The following is a 13,119-nucleotide window of genomic DNA, read 5'->3' as shown; positions in this document are numbered from 1 at the left end:
GTATATAACCAATTAAATAAATAAATAGTCTATATAAAACTTGACCACCAAATAATTCACCTCAACCATAATCAAATGATTTAGATGAATAATAATCTAATTTTAAAGGAATATATCTAATATACTTAGTTGAAAGAAAGGGTATAAACCACATAGAACCAGCAAATCTAACAAAAGAAAGTATACTTAAAGAAAATAAATTGTGAGAAAAATCAAAATTAGAAACGAGATAACCCAAATAAGCACCTAAAACAACTACAGTAATAGTTAAAAAACTTTAAATAATAACGCAAGGCAATCATATGAGAAACAGGAAAAATTAATCAAGAGAAAAGGCTACCACCAAAAACCGCAACAAATAAATAAACCAATTATACCAAACGAAATATAATAACCCTTATCATCAAAAGAAAATCTAGAATAAAAATTATTATTACCAGATATTCAATAATAAAAAAGACGAAAAGAATAAGAAGCAGTTAAACCAGTGGAAAAGAAATAAAGAAAAAAATCAAACAATTAATTCATCTTAAACAAACCATCTCAAGAATTATATCCTTTGAATAAAACCCTGCTAAAAAAGGTATACCACATAAAGACAAACTAGAAACATTAAAACCAACTGAAGTTAAAGGTATAAAATTAACAATTGAAGCTATAAAACGAATATCCTGAAAATCCTTTAAATTATGAATTATTGAACCTGCACACATAAACAATAGCGCCTTAAATAAAGCATGAGCTAATAAATGAAAAAACGCAAGTTTTGGATAACCCATAGCCAAAATTCATATTATTAAACCAAGTTGTCTTTAAGTAGAACGAGCAATATTTTTCTTTAAATCAAATTCAAAATTAGCCCCCAAAACAGTCATAAATATAGTTATACAACCAATTAAAAGTAAGAATCAACCGCAATTATAAATATATAAAATTTTTCTGAAACGAATTAATAAATAAACCCCAGCAGTAACAAGAGTAGAGGAATGAACCAAAGCAGAAACAGGAGTAGGAGCAGCCATAGCAGCAGGAAGTCAAGAAGAAAAAGGGAATTTGAGCTCTTTTAGCTATAGCTGCTAAAACAATTAATGTAGTAATAAGCTTTATTTCAAAATAATTAGAAATAAAATCATAATAATAAATATAATTTCAACTACCAAAATTCAATATTCAAGGAATAGAAATTAAAATAGCAACATCACCAATACGATTAGATAGTGCAGGTTAATATACCTGCATTATAAGATTTCACATTTTGGTAGTAAATAACTAAACAATAAGAAACTAAACCCAAACCATCCCATCCTAATAAAATTCTAATCAAATTAGGACTAATAATTAAGGAACATATAGAAAGAATAAATATTAAAACAATAACAATAAGACGATTTATAATCTTTTCTCCCGATATATATTCCTCTCTACAACAAAGAACCTAAGAAGAAATATATATAACAAAAGAAATAAAAATAAGAGACATTCAATACAAAATGAAAGTCATAACAACCATAGAACCATTTAAATTAAAAAGTTCACATTCAACAAAAACTCTATAATCAATTATTAAATAATTCATACCCAAAATGAAAATTGTAGTTCTAGAAAAAAATAAAGAAAAAAACTCAAAGAACAAATAGAAAAAAAATTCACGGCCTAAGATGTAAAATTAATATCATTGATTCCACAAAACAACAATTTTAACTAAAATACTTAAGCAAACTAACAAAAAAATACTCACCCTTTAAACAAAGAATGTTTAAAGGCAATCAATGTAAAAGTAAAAGATGATATTCACGAAAATAACCAATTGAACGAGTATAAACACCAGAATAATAATTACCATGTTGAGAATAAGAATACATATATAAAGTATAAACAGCTCTAAAAAAGACAAAAAAATTAAACCGAAAAATCTAAAAGAAGATCAAGATATAATTCAATTTTATAATCTAAGTTCACCTACCAAATTTAAAGAAGGAGGAGCAGCTATATTAGATGATCTCAAAAGGAATTATCATAAAAACATTCTTGGTATCAAATTAATTATACCCTTGTTAATTAATAGTCTTCATCTTCCTAAACGTTCATAAATAATATTAGATAAACAAAATAAACCAGAAGAACATAAACCATGACCAACCATTAAAGAAAGAGGACCTATACAACCTCATCAATTCATAGTCATCAATCCTCCAATAACCATTCTTATATGAGCAACAGAAGAATATGCAATTAAAGACTTTAAATAAATCAAACAAATAAATCTAACAAATAAATCTAACAACAACCCCACCAGATAAACCCAAAGACAATCAAAAATAATTAAACTTTAAACCCAAATAAGAAATAACCTTCATAACACGAAAAATACCATAACCACCTGACTTTAATAAAACGCCAGCAAGAATCATTCTACCTGAAATAGGGGCCTCAACATGAGCCTTAGGTAGCCATTAATGAACCAAAAATATTGGCATCTTAACTAAAAAAGCAAGAATTATAAAAACATAAAATTTAAAATAATAAGAACCAAAATCAACCAATAAAGGAAAATAAAAAGTATTAGAAAAATCATAAACCCTAAATAATACTAATAATATGGGTAATCTAGCAACCAGAGTATAAAAAATTAAATAAACACCAACCTCAACCCAAAATCAAAAGTAAAGTAGGGACTAATCTAGCCTAAAAAAAATATAAAAAGAAAGAAGACTCAATCTAGCAAACGAACAATAAAGCATAATCATTAAAATTAGGACCATAAAGACAAATAAACTAGAATGATAAGAACCTAAATAAACTGAACCTCTAGCAGTAATTATTAAATAACAAATTCAAAAACTAAGCAAAATCAAACCAAAAGAAAAATAATCATTACTAAAATAATATCTAATTATATTCAAATCTGCATATGAATAAACACAAATCATAAAAACAAAACTAGACAGAAATATTAAAGAATGAACCAACCATCAACTATTATTAACCAAACAAAGGGGGGTCAAAAAAATTAATTATAAAAAATACTTTAACATAAAGATAAACCAAAAGAACTAAAAAAATCATTTCCATGAGAACGAATGATTGAAACTAAAATAGAAGGACCTAGAGTACCTTCACAAACAGAAAAAACCAAAAAATAACAGGACAAAAATAATCATAATCAAACTCAATAAGAAATACAATAACTAATATAAATAAAGAAAAAAAGAATATATTCTAATCTCAAAAGATCCATTAATAAATGCTTACGTTTAGAAGAGAAAACATAAACACCAGCAAAATAAACCAATAAAGAAGTAAAGACAGAGAATATAAACTTTAGTTTTAATAGTTTTAAGAAACGCCGGTCTTGTAAACAGGAAATAAGTCCAGCCCCCACTTTTAAAACTACAGAGGTGAAAAAGCTTCCATCATCAGTCCCCAAAACCGATATTTTTGATAAACTAACCCCTCAAATGATCAAAATAATAATTATATCACTATCAAACGTAATAAATTTTAATTTTATTAAATTAAGACACCCAATATCAATAATGCTATTTATTATCCTACAAACTTTTCTAGTTGGACTAATAACAGGATCAATAATGGAAAGATATTGATTATCATATTTTTTTTTAACGTTTCTTAGTGGTACATTAGTTCTATTAATTTATATTACGAGAATTGCATCAAACGAAATATTTCAACATAAATCAATTACGATAATTATTACCTTAACAATATGAGTATTTATTATATCAACATTAATTATTTTAGATATAACAATATTTATAGATTTTTTCTAGAATACTGAAACTATAAATATTGATAATTTAATCAATTATCAAGAAATAACAATATCTTTAGAAAAACTATATAATACGCCAACATTCATAATCACAATAATAATAATAATAATTATTTATTTATTTTTAGCACTGTTAGCAGTTGTTAAAATCACTAATATTAACCAGGGGCCTACTCGTAAAATAAGATAATTTACTAATGAATAAACCCTTACAATTAAGACATCCGTTAATTAATATCATTAATAACTCTTGAGTTGATTTTCCCGCACCAACAAATATTTCATTTTGATGTAATTTTGGGTCCCTACTTGGGTTATGTTTGGTAATTCAAATTGTAACTGGACTATTTTTAGCTACACATTATACATCAAATATTGAAGTAGGATTTAGTAGTGTAGTTCACATCTGCCAAGTCGTAAATAATGGTTGAATTATTCGAACCTTACATGCAAATGGAGCTTCTATATTTTTTATTTGTATTTTTTTACATGTAGGACGAGGAATTTACTATGGATCTTACATATACATACACACCTGAATAATTGGTACAGTAATTATATTCTTAGTTATAGCAACTGCATTTATAGGATACATTTTACCTTGACATCAAATATCATTTTGAGGTGCGACAGTAATTACTAATTTATTATCAGCAATTCCATATTTAGGAACAGATTTATTTCAGTGAGTGTGGGGAGGGTTTGCTGTTGATAACGCAACATTAAAGTGATTCTTTACATTCCATTTATTATTGCTGCAATAGCAGCAATTCATTTATACTTTCTGCACCTAACAGGGTCTAATAACTCCTTAGGCCAAAATATTGAAAAAATTCCATGTCACCCATACTTTACTTTCATGGATTCTATTACATTTGAATTAATAACATCATTATTAATTATATTGTGCTTGATTAATCCTTAGCTCCTAGGGGATCCAGATAATTTTGTACCTGTTAATCCATTAGTAACCCCCGTTCGTATTCAACCTGAATTCTTATTTGCATATGCAATTCTACGATCAATCCCTAGTAAGCTAGGAGGTGTTATTGCAGTATTCTTATCAATTACAATCTTAATAATTTTACCATTTTATAACAAAACACCATTCTGAGGTATTCAATTCCATCCTATTAAGCAGATTTTATTCTGAATTATAGTAGTTGTTGTATGCTTATTTACATGAATTGGTAAACGACCTGTTGAAGTACCTTATATTATAACAGGACAAATCTTAACAATTATCTACTTTATATACTTCTTAATTGATGTTCATGTTGCAAACCCATGAGATAAACTAATTAGGGAATAATAGGTTAATTAGCTTAGGAAAAGCATATGTTTTGAAAACATAAAACTAGAACTTTAACTCTTCTATTAACTTTACTTAAAAAATTTCACTAAATAAATGATATAAATAAAATCTTTAAACCAACAAAGAAAATAAAAAAATTCAAAGATAAAGGCAAAAAACTTTTTCAAGCTAAGTACATTAACTTATCATAACGAAAACGTGGTAGTGTACCCCGAACTCAAATAAAACCAAAGGACATAACAGCAAGTTTAATAAAAAATATAAAAGAATAAAAATCACTGCCTAAAGAAATTATTCTCATAAAAACAATTCTAGTATACTCAGCTAAAAAAATTAAAGTAAACCCGCCTGCACCATATTCAATATTAAAACCTCAAACTAACTCAGATTCACCTTCAGCAAAGTCAAAAGGAGTACAGTTAGTTTCAGCTAAACAAGAAGCAAAACAAGCTAAAGCTAAAGGAAAAGAAATAATAATAAATCAACAGTAAAGCTGATAATTTATAAAATCAAACATGTTAAAACTACCAATTTAAATAATCAAAGATAATAAAATTAAAGCCAAACTAACTTTGTATAAAAGTGTTTGAGCAACCGAACGAAGAGAACCTAATAAAGAATAATTTGAATTAGAAGACCAGCCAGCAATTATAACGGTATAAACACCTAATCTAGTACAACATAAGAAAACAAAAACCCATAAGAAAAAGAACATATATAAGTTAAGTAAGGGAAATTCTCTCAAACAGCCAAGGAAATTATTAAATTACATATGGGAGAAAAATAATAAAGTAAATAATTAGATAGAATTGGAATTGGCTGCTCCTTACAAATTAACTTAATAGCATCACTAGAGGGTTGAGGGATCCCTATAAATCCTACTTTATTTGGATCCTTTCGAATTTGGATATAACCTAATACCTTACACTCTAATAAAGTTAAAAAAGCAACACAAATTAAAACACAAACAACTAATAAAAGAAAATTCAAAATAAACATAAATAAATCATAAAGTATCAATACTATTTGTAGAAAAAACCTACATAAATGAATTCTAAATTAAACACATTAATCTGTCAAAATCGTAATCTAATTAATATTAATCAATAAAATAAAAAATATTTCAACCATATGGTCCATTTGTACTAACATGAATTAATAATCTTAGGATAGAAACCGACCTGGCTCACGCCGGTCTGAACTCAGATCATGTAAGAATTTAAATGTCGATCCGACCTAATTAATTGGCTACTGCATCCAAAATTTTTCTTAATCCAACATCGAGGTCGCAATCTGCTTTGTCGATATGAGCTCTCAAAAACAATTACACTGATATCCCTAAGGTAACTTAATCTTATGATCATAAATTATGGTCAAAACAACAAACATAAATAAATGATATAATAATGAAGAGTTTATTTATTCTTCATGTCACCCCAACAAAACATCGTCATTAAATATAGAAAGACAAACAAAAAACTATATAAAAGTAAAATGTTAAGCTCTATAGGGTCTTCTCGTCCTAAAGAAAAATTTAAGCCTTTTGACTCAAAAGTTAAATTCAAAAATTTATAAAGAGACAATTGATTTCTCATAAAGCAATTTTCCAGCCACTAATTAAGAGACTACTGATTATGCTACCTTCACAGTCAAAATACTGTGGCTCTTTAAAAATCCGCTCAGTGAGCAGGCCAGACCTCACAGTATTTTCAAGAGGACATGTTTTTGATAAACAGGCGGAAATAAATTTTGCCTAAATCCTTATAATAAATTCACAAGGTAAAAATTATATATAAATAAATATACTAATTCTATCATTATTACAAAAATTTTAAAATTAAATCAATAATCTTAATAAAAAACCTCAAATAATTATAAAATCAAAATAAAAGATAATGAACTAAAACGTAATCGTAAAGATAGCTGGTTTAAAGCTTACTATTATATTTCATAAAACAAATTATATGTTATTAACTTCTAAGCTTATCCCTTAAAGAATAAATAAGTTAATTTTTGTACTTAAAAAGTTAAATAAAGACAATTACATTCAAAAAATTAAATTTTTTCTTAAGAATTTAGATACCTTGGGAAACGATTAACATCTCATTTCTATAAATAATTTAATAATAATTATGATCCATTAACTATAAATTATTTATAAATAAACCCAAATCGAGACAAGTAAAGTAAATACTAAAATTTTGATAAACCCTGATACAAAAGGTACAATAAATAACATCTACTTATTAAAATCTAAAATAATATTTCATAAAACAATTACATTACCAATAAACTATAATCTAAAAAATCAATTCTACAAAATATACTAAGACAAAATTCGACAAAATTATCTTTATTAAATAACTAAACAAACAAAAAATAAATATAATAAAATAATTAATCAAGATAGCCTGAAGGGCACAGAAAAATTTTCAGTGTAAATGAAACACTTTACTAATAAGTTATATCTTGAAACTCTTCCTAGATACACTTTCCAGGACATCTATGTTACGCTTTATCTCATCTAAATTGAAACTACCTTAAAATAATAAATTAGGATACTCAATAATGAGAGCGAAGGGCGATGTGTACACACCTCAGAGCCAATATCAGTTAAATTAAATAAATTTAGTTACAATCAAATCTACCTTCATTAACAGTATTTCACCATCAAATCAGTTATAAAAAAAATCTATTGTAACCCACCTCCTCTTAACTATAAGCTGCACCTTGACCTGAAATATTTTATAATGATAAATCTTGAGAATTATAACTCTAAAAAGATTCTCTGATAACGGAGATACACAAACAAATAAAGTAGAGTAAATCGTGTTTTATCAATCACGGGGTAGGTTCCTCTGAATGGAATGAGATACCACCAAATTCTTTGGGTTTAAAGACCTTAACTAATAGTACCCTGGTAAATATAATTAACATTTAAAATAATAGGGTATCTAATCCTAGTTTATTATTTAAATTTCACAGACTCATAAAAAGAGTTATATATAATATTTAACATTTCCTCTTACAAATCTATATTTTAACCCTAAATATATAAACAATTGTTTTAACCAATAATATTCACTTGTATCAATCGTATAACTGCGGCTGCTGGCACGAATTATGCCGATACTAAATCAATTGCTAAATCCAAAATCACTTGATAATTAAATCATATTACTGCAAAAAAAACATTTAGTTTAACGAAACTTACATATAATACAAAGAAAAAGTGAATAAACAAGCAAGAATAAAACTTTTGAAAACAAAAATAATAAATTTGAAATTTATAAAATTAAGAAAAAATAAAAGATTCAAATATTTATTGAAAAAAACACAAAAAATAAAAAAATAAGAAACGCACGCCCGTATAACCACAACAACTTCTCTATTTTATATAAATAAAGATTAATATGGATCATGTACGCCAATACAAATACTTAAAGAAAAAAAAAGAACACAAAAAATGACAAAAAAAAAGAAACACACCATTGTATGATCACAACAACTTCTCTATCATACAGAAATAAATATTAATATGGAACATTCTTTCTTATTTAATCTTTCTATTTACTAATAATAAGCACATATTAAATATTATAATAAATATATTTAATACAATTATGTAATTTAATGTAATATGTTATTTATATAAAATTTAACTTTATATTAAATTAACTCAAATATTAATTAGTTAAGTAATTTAATTATAGAGATTAAATCTAATTAATTTTTCAAAATTAATATTATAATTTATATTAATATAATATTTTATATTTAATATCGTTAATTATATTTATTATAACCAAGTATAATAATATTTAATATTAAATTACATAATGTTATATAACTTATAAAATAATAACCTATTTCAAGCTAAGTAGCTATAATCTGAGGTAAATAAATGTATTAAAATAATTGTTTAATAATAATAAAATCACATTATAGGTATTTAAATGTAGTTAAATGTAATATATTAATAAAAATTATTTATATATATATTCAAATTATCCAAATCGAAATAAATTAATTATAAATAACCAAAATAATAGATAAACAAATTTTAAAAAAATTTTTAATTTATGTATTAAATATAAATGAAGTGCCTGATTAAAGGGTTACCTTGATAGGGTAAATCAAGTAAATAAAAATTACCTTCATTAAAAATTACATAAGACAGAATTAAACTACCTCCTTTAGTATCAAAATCTAATGTGCATCATACACCTTAATGTAAAATGGTAAGCTAAACAAGCTAATGGGTTCATACCCCATTTATAGAGGTACCAATCCTCTCCTTTTTAATGACCAACAACTCTACAAAACTTCTCTTCCTATCAACGTTAATGATAGGAACGATCCTGTCCATTTCATCAAACTCCTGATTCAGAGTTTGAATAGCACTTGAGATCAACTTACTTTCATTTATTCCACTCCTAACAAGAAATCAAAATATAATAATAAATGAGTCGTCAATTAAATATTTTATTGTCCAAGCAATAGCATTGACAATACTATTATTTTCAATTTTGCTGATTCAAATAAAGTATCCAATAGGGTGAGAAACAGAATTTATTCCCTCAATAATAATTAGATCTAGATTATTTGTAATAGCTAAAATGGCTTCTGGCATCAAATGTAATAGTTGTGTTACTAAATGTGACACTTCTGTCACTCAATGTAACTGGATTTTCTCTTTGGATGCTGTCAATTGTCAGGATGAGCATTCTAAAGCATTCTGTCAGGGTGAAAATATTAAATAAATTAACTTTTCTCTCTTAACAACATGTGGGCAGGGTGGGTTCTTCCTTGGCTCGGGTATGAGGTCGAATGAAACATCATTTTTACATAAGATAACTTTTATTGAAAGTTTCGTACAACTGTATCTTACTGGGACGTTCTGGTTCGGAGAGCGGCAGCTGTGTCGTTTGTGAAGTGTTCTGCTGCGGCAGCGGCAGTGGCGGCGGCGGCGGCGGCGGCGGCGGCGGCGTCTGATTACGCGTAGCGGTATGTATCTCGTGTCGCCGTCTCGCCCAGCTGACCGGAGACGCGCAGCGCGAGGTGGCCCGTTTAATTATTGCGAGCGACGTCGTGCATCGGATGGTGATACCTTGAATGTGACGTCCCAGTGTTCCTCTTCTCTAAGCGGCCGCGTGTGTTGTGCGTCGACCAGTGGAGCGGCGCGGCGGGGGAAGGCCAGTGTCCCGAACTCGAACCACGGACTCCCGCTTGGCAGTCTTCGGCTGTCAGGTCTTCATCCCAGCTCACAGGTAACTACTGATGTGAGGCCGTCTCCTTCCCGTCCTCACGAGTCACCCGGGTATGTAAAAACCAGACTTCCAATACCTTTTAACTTCTGTCTTCTGGCGCCGCGGCTGCTGCTTGCTATTCCATTACAGCGGCGGACTTGGTGCGTCTGTGCATGATGCAGTCTCTTCTTGCATGACGGTCTTCAGCACCGAAACTGACTGAAAACTACTGCTACTCTTCTTTTCTTCCTTCGTCTCTCGTCTTCGTCTCCGTCTGTCTTCATCTGTCTTCAACCGTCTTCCTCTGTCGGGCCCACCGCGTCTCACGTATTTATTCACTTCAGTTCACTGGGGGTGAACGACTTCACGGCCATTGCCTCTTCTGTCACGTTGAAAAGCTTCTCGAAGAATCTTCTTGACCTCGGTCATTGGCTCTTGGAATGTAGGCGAGGGCCTCTGATCGCATGTGACGACTGAGAAACACGTGAGCCGGTCATTGCCTCTTCCGTCACGTTGAAAAGCTTCTGGAAGAATCTTCTTAACGTCGGTCATTGGCTCTTGGAATGTAGGCGAGGGCCTTTGCTCACATGCGACAACTGAGAAACACGTGAGCCGGTCGGGCGATGCCCTGACGGCTGAATCGACAGCGCCCGGTTATGTGGAACTGCTGACTTCATGGTCATTGTCTCTTCTGCTGTTCTGCCCACTGAATGCGAGTATGTAACTCTCTAAACTAAACCAAGTTTTCCATTTATATTCTAATTTCTAGTTCACTTTGATTTCACTAATTTATTTACTTAAGTACCACTCAACATTCCTCCACCCTTCGGAGAATTTCGCCCTCGAATTTACCACTCAACATTCCTCCACTCTTCACACGAAAAAAGCACAAACACTGAAAACTCTCGAGTTAGAAGATTACACACGCTTCACATTAAGTATGTGGAAAATACTTTATCACTTTACAAAAGCACTGTACGGTCATGAATCACATAGTTCTTACATAAATGGTTGTAATAAGTGTAACAAATCTTGATGACAATGAATAAACTAAAAACAGATTTTGCACTTAGAAAATTACATAGCAACAGCTGTTTAATCTGCCCTATACTAATGCAAGAATATCTATTCTACAGTATTGTTTATTTTAACAAGAGACTGTTTAATAAAGAATGAAGTACAATAAACAAAATTAATACACTAATGCTCAAAAGTAACTGCTGAAGTACACCAGTTAAGAGTGTGGTATCCAGTTAACAGGGATTTGATGAAGTGGTATATTATTATTTGGCTTATTTTTTCGTCTTAAATAAAAGAAAACTGTACAAAGCAGAAACACCAACACAAAGGTTCCAGATATACCCGTTCCTAGCATTATAATTTTAGTTTTGTGTTCACCTTTTAATTTTAAGACATGTTGCATCATAACATTGGCATCAATTTTGCCTTGCTGCGAGTTTATGAACATATCTAATGACTTCAGAAGGGAACTGTCAAGGGAGTAATTGAGGTAGGATAGGTTTTGTGTAGGAAATGCTTGCATGGCGTTTTCTGAAAAAAGGAAACAACATGGTTATGAACCTACCAACCAAGTAAAAACAAAAACAAAGAACAGAAGGAATACATTGTTAACTACAAGATCTACTTGTTTCTACGTTCAACTTTTCTTTCTTAAAAAATAAACCATTATAATTTATTAATTATTTACATTTCTATACTGTCCATAGTCTACTAAGATTCAACTAGGACATTCGCACCCTTGAACGAAGATTGTATGGTGCCATGTCTGTATGTTGTGCTGGCGTGGCCACTCTTTTTCCTTTACGGGAACTTCCTCCACCCTTCGGCAAAGCAGACACTATTGTTGAAGGAATTACATCTGGAGCGCCCTTAAAAGGTTTTAAACAACTTGCATGGACAATGGTAGTTCGGGTGGGCAGTTGCAATTTAACGTTGACTGGTGACGTGATCTCAATAATTTGATAAGGACCTTTGTAGTTTGTTACAAATTTCTTCGTTTTTCCTTTAGCTATGTGAGGAGTTGAAAGCATAACCCACTGACCGATTTTGTAATTTGGATATTTAGCTTGGGTTTTACCTAATCTTTCCTGTCGTTCCAAAGCCTGTGTATTAGATTTTTGAACCTTTTTCCATATATCCTTCATCATTCGACTGAAATCTCTTACTGTTTCTCCGACTTTTCCGTTTTTCTTCCTGATTACATCAAAAGGGGACGGCATTTTTTTCCCATAGACCACTTCATAAGGTGACATGCCAGTTGCTTCATGCGTTTTGGCGTTGTATACCGACACGATTATTGGTAAATACGTATCCCAATTAGAATGTTGTTCGTTAATATAATAACTAAGCATCTTGCCAATTGTCCGATGAACTCTTTCTGTGCGCCCGTTGCACTGAGGGTGTAACGGAGTTGTGCGTAATTTGCGTATTTTTAATAAGTGGCATAGCTGTTTCATTAATTCAGACATAAAATTAGATCCCTTATCTGTGATAATAGCTTCAGGTACTCCAAATTTAAGTATCCAGTTGTTAACTAAAGCTTGGGCAACTGTATTTGCTTGCTGATCTGGGAGACTCACCATAGCTAGATAGCGTGAAAAGTGATCGATAATTGTAAGAACATACTTATTACCAGCAGGTGTTTTATGAAATGGCCCGTAGAGATCCAATCCGCAGATTTGAAATGGACATGAAGCCTCGGGGAGCCTCTGTAAGGGTATTTTTGAACGAGAAAGTTCAGC

At 30.0% G+C, this 13,119-nt stretch overlaps 3 long non-coding RNA genes across 3 annotated transcripts in view; 1 reads left to right on the top strand and 2 right to left on the bottom strand.

The window, feature by feature from the left end:
• Positions 1-13,119, top strand: part of LOC126470140 (uncharacterized) — a 267,886-nt gene that overhangs the window by 114,606 nt on the left and 140,161 nt on the right. The window contains exon 2 of the long non-coding RNA XR_007586138.1: positions 6,394-6,408. This is a non-coding gene — a long non-coding RNA (uncharacterized LOC126470140). The remainder of the gene's footprint in view (positions 1-6,393; positions 6,409-13,119) is intronic.
• LOC126470139 (uncharacterized) overlaps positions 1-13,119 on the bottom strand; it is a 245,993-nt gene that overhangs the window by 144,042 nt on the left and 88,832 nt on the right. The window lies entirely within an intron of this gene.
• The window catches only part of LOC126470141 (uncharacterized), a 72,976-nt gene that overhangs the window by 6,417 nt on the left and 53,440 nt on the right, over positions 1-13,119 (bottom strand). The window lies entirely within an intron of this gene.

The sequence above is a fragment of the Schistocerca serialis genome, chromosome 3 (genome assembly GCF_023864345.2).
Source record: "Schistocerca serialis cubense isolate TAMUIC-IGC-003099 chromosome 3, iqSchSeri2.2, whole genome shotgun sequence".
Classification (NCBI taxonomy): domain Eukaryota; kingdom Metazoa; phylum Arthropoda; class Insecta; order Orthoptera; family Acrididae; genus Schistocerca; species Schistocerca serialis.
Note: the sequence above shows the minus strand (reverse complement) of the source record. Positions and strands in the feature narration are given on the sequence as shown.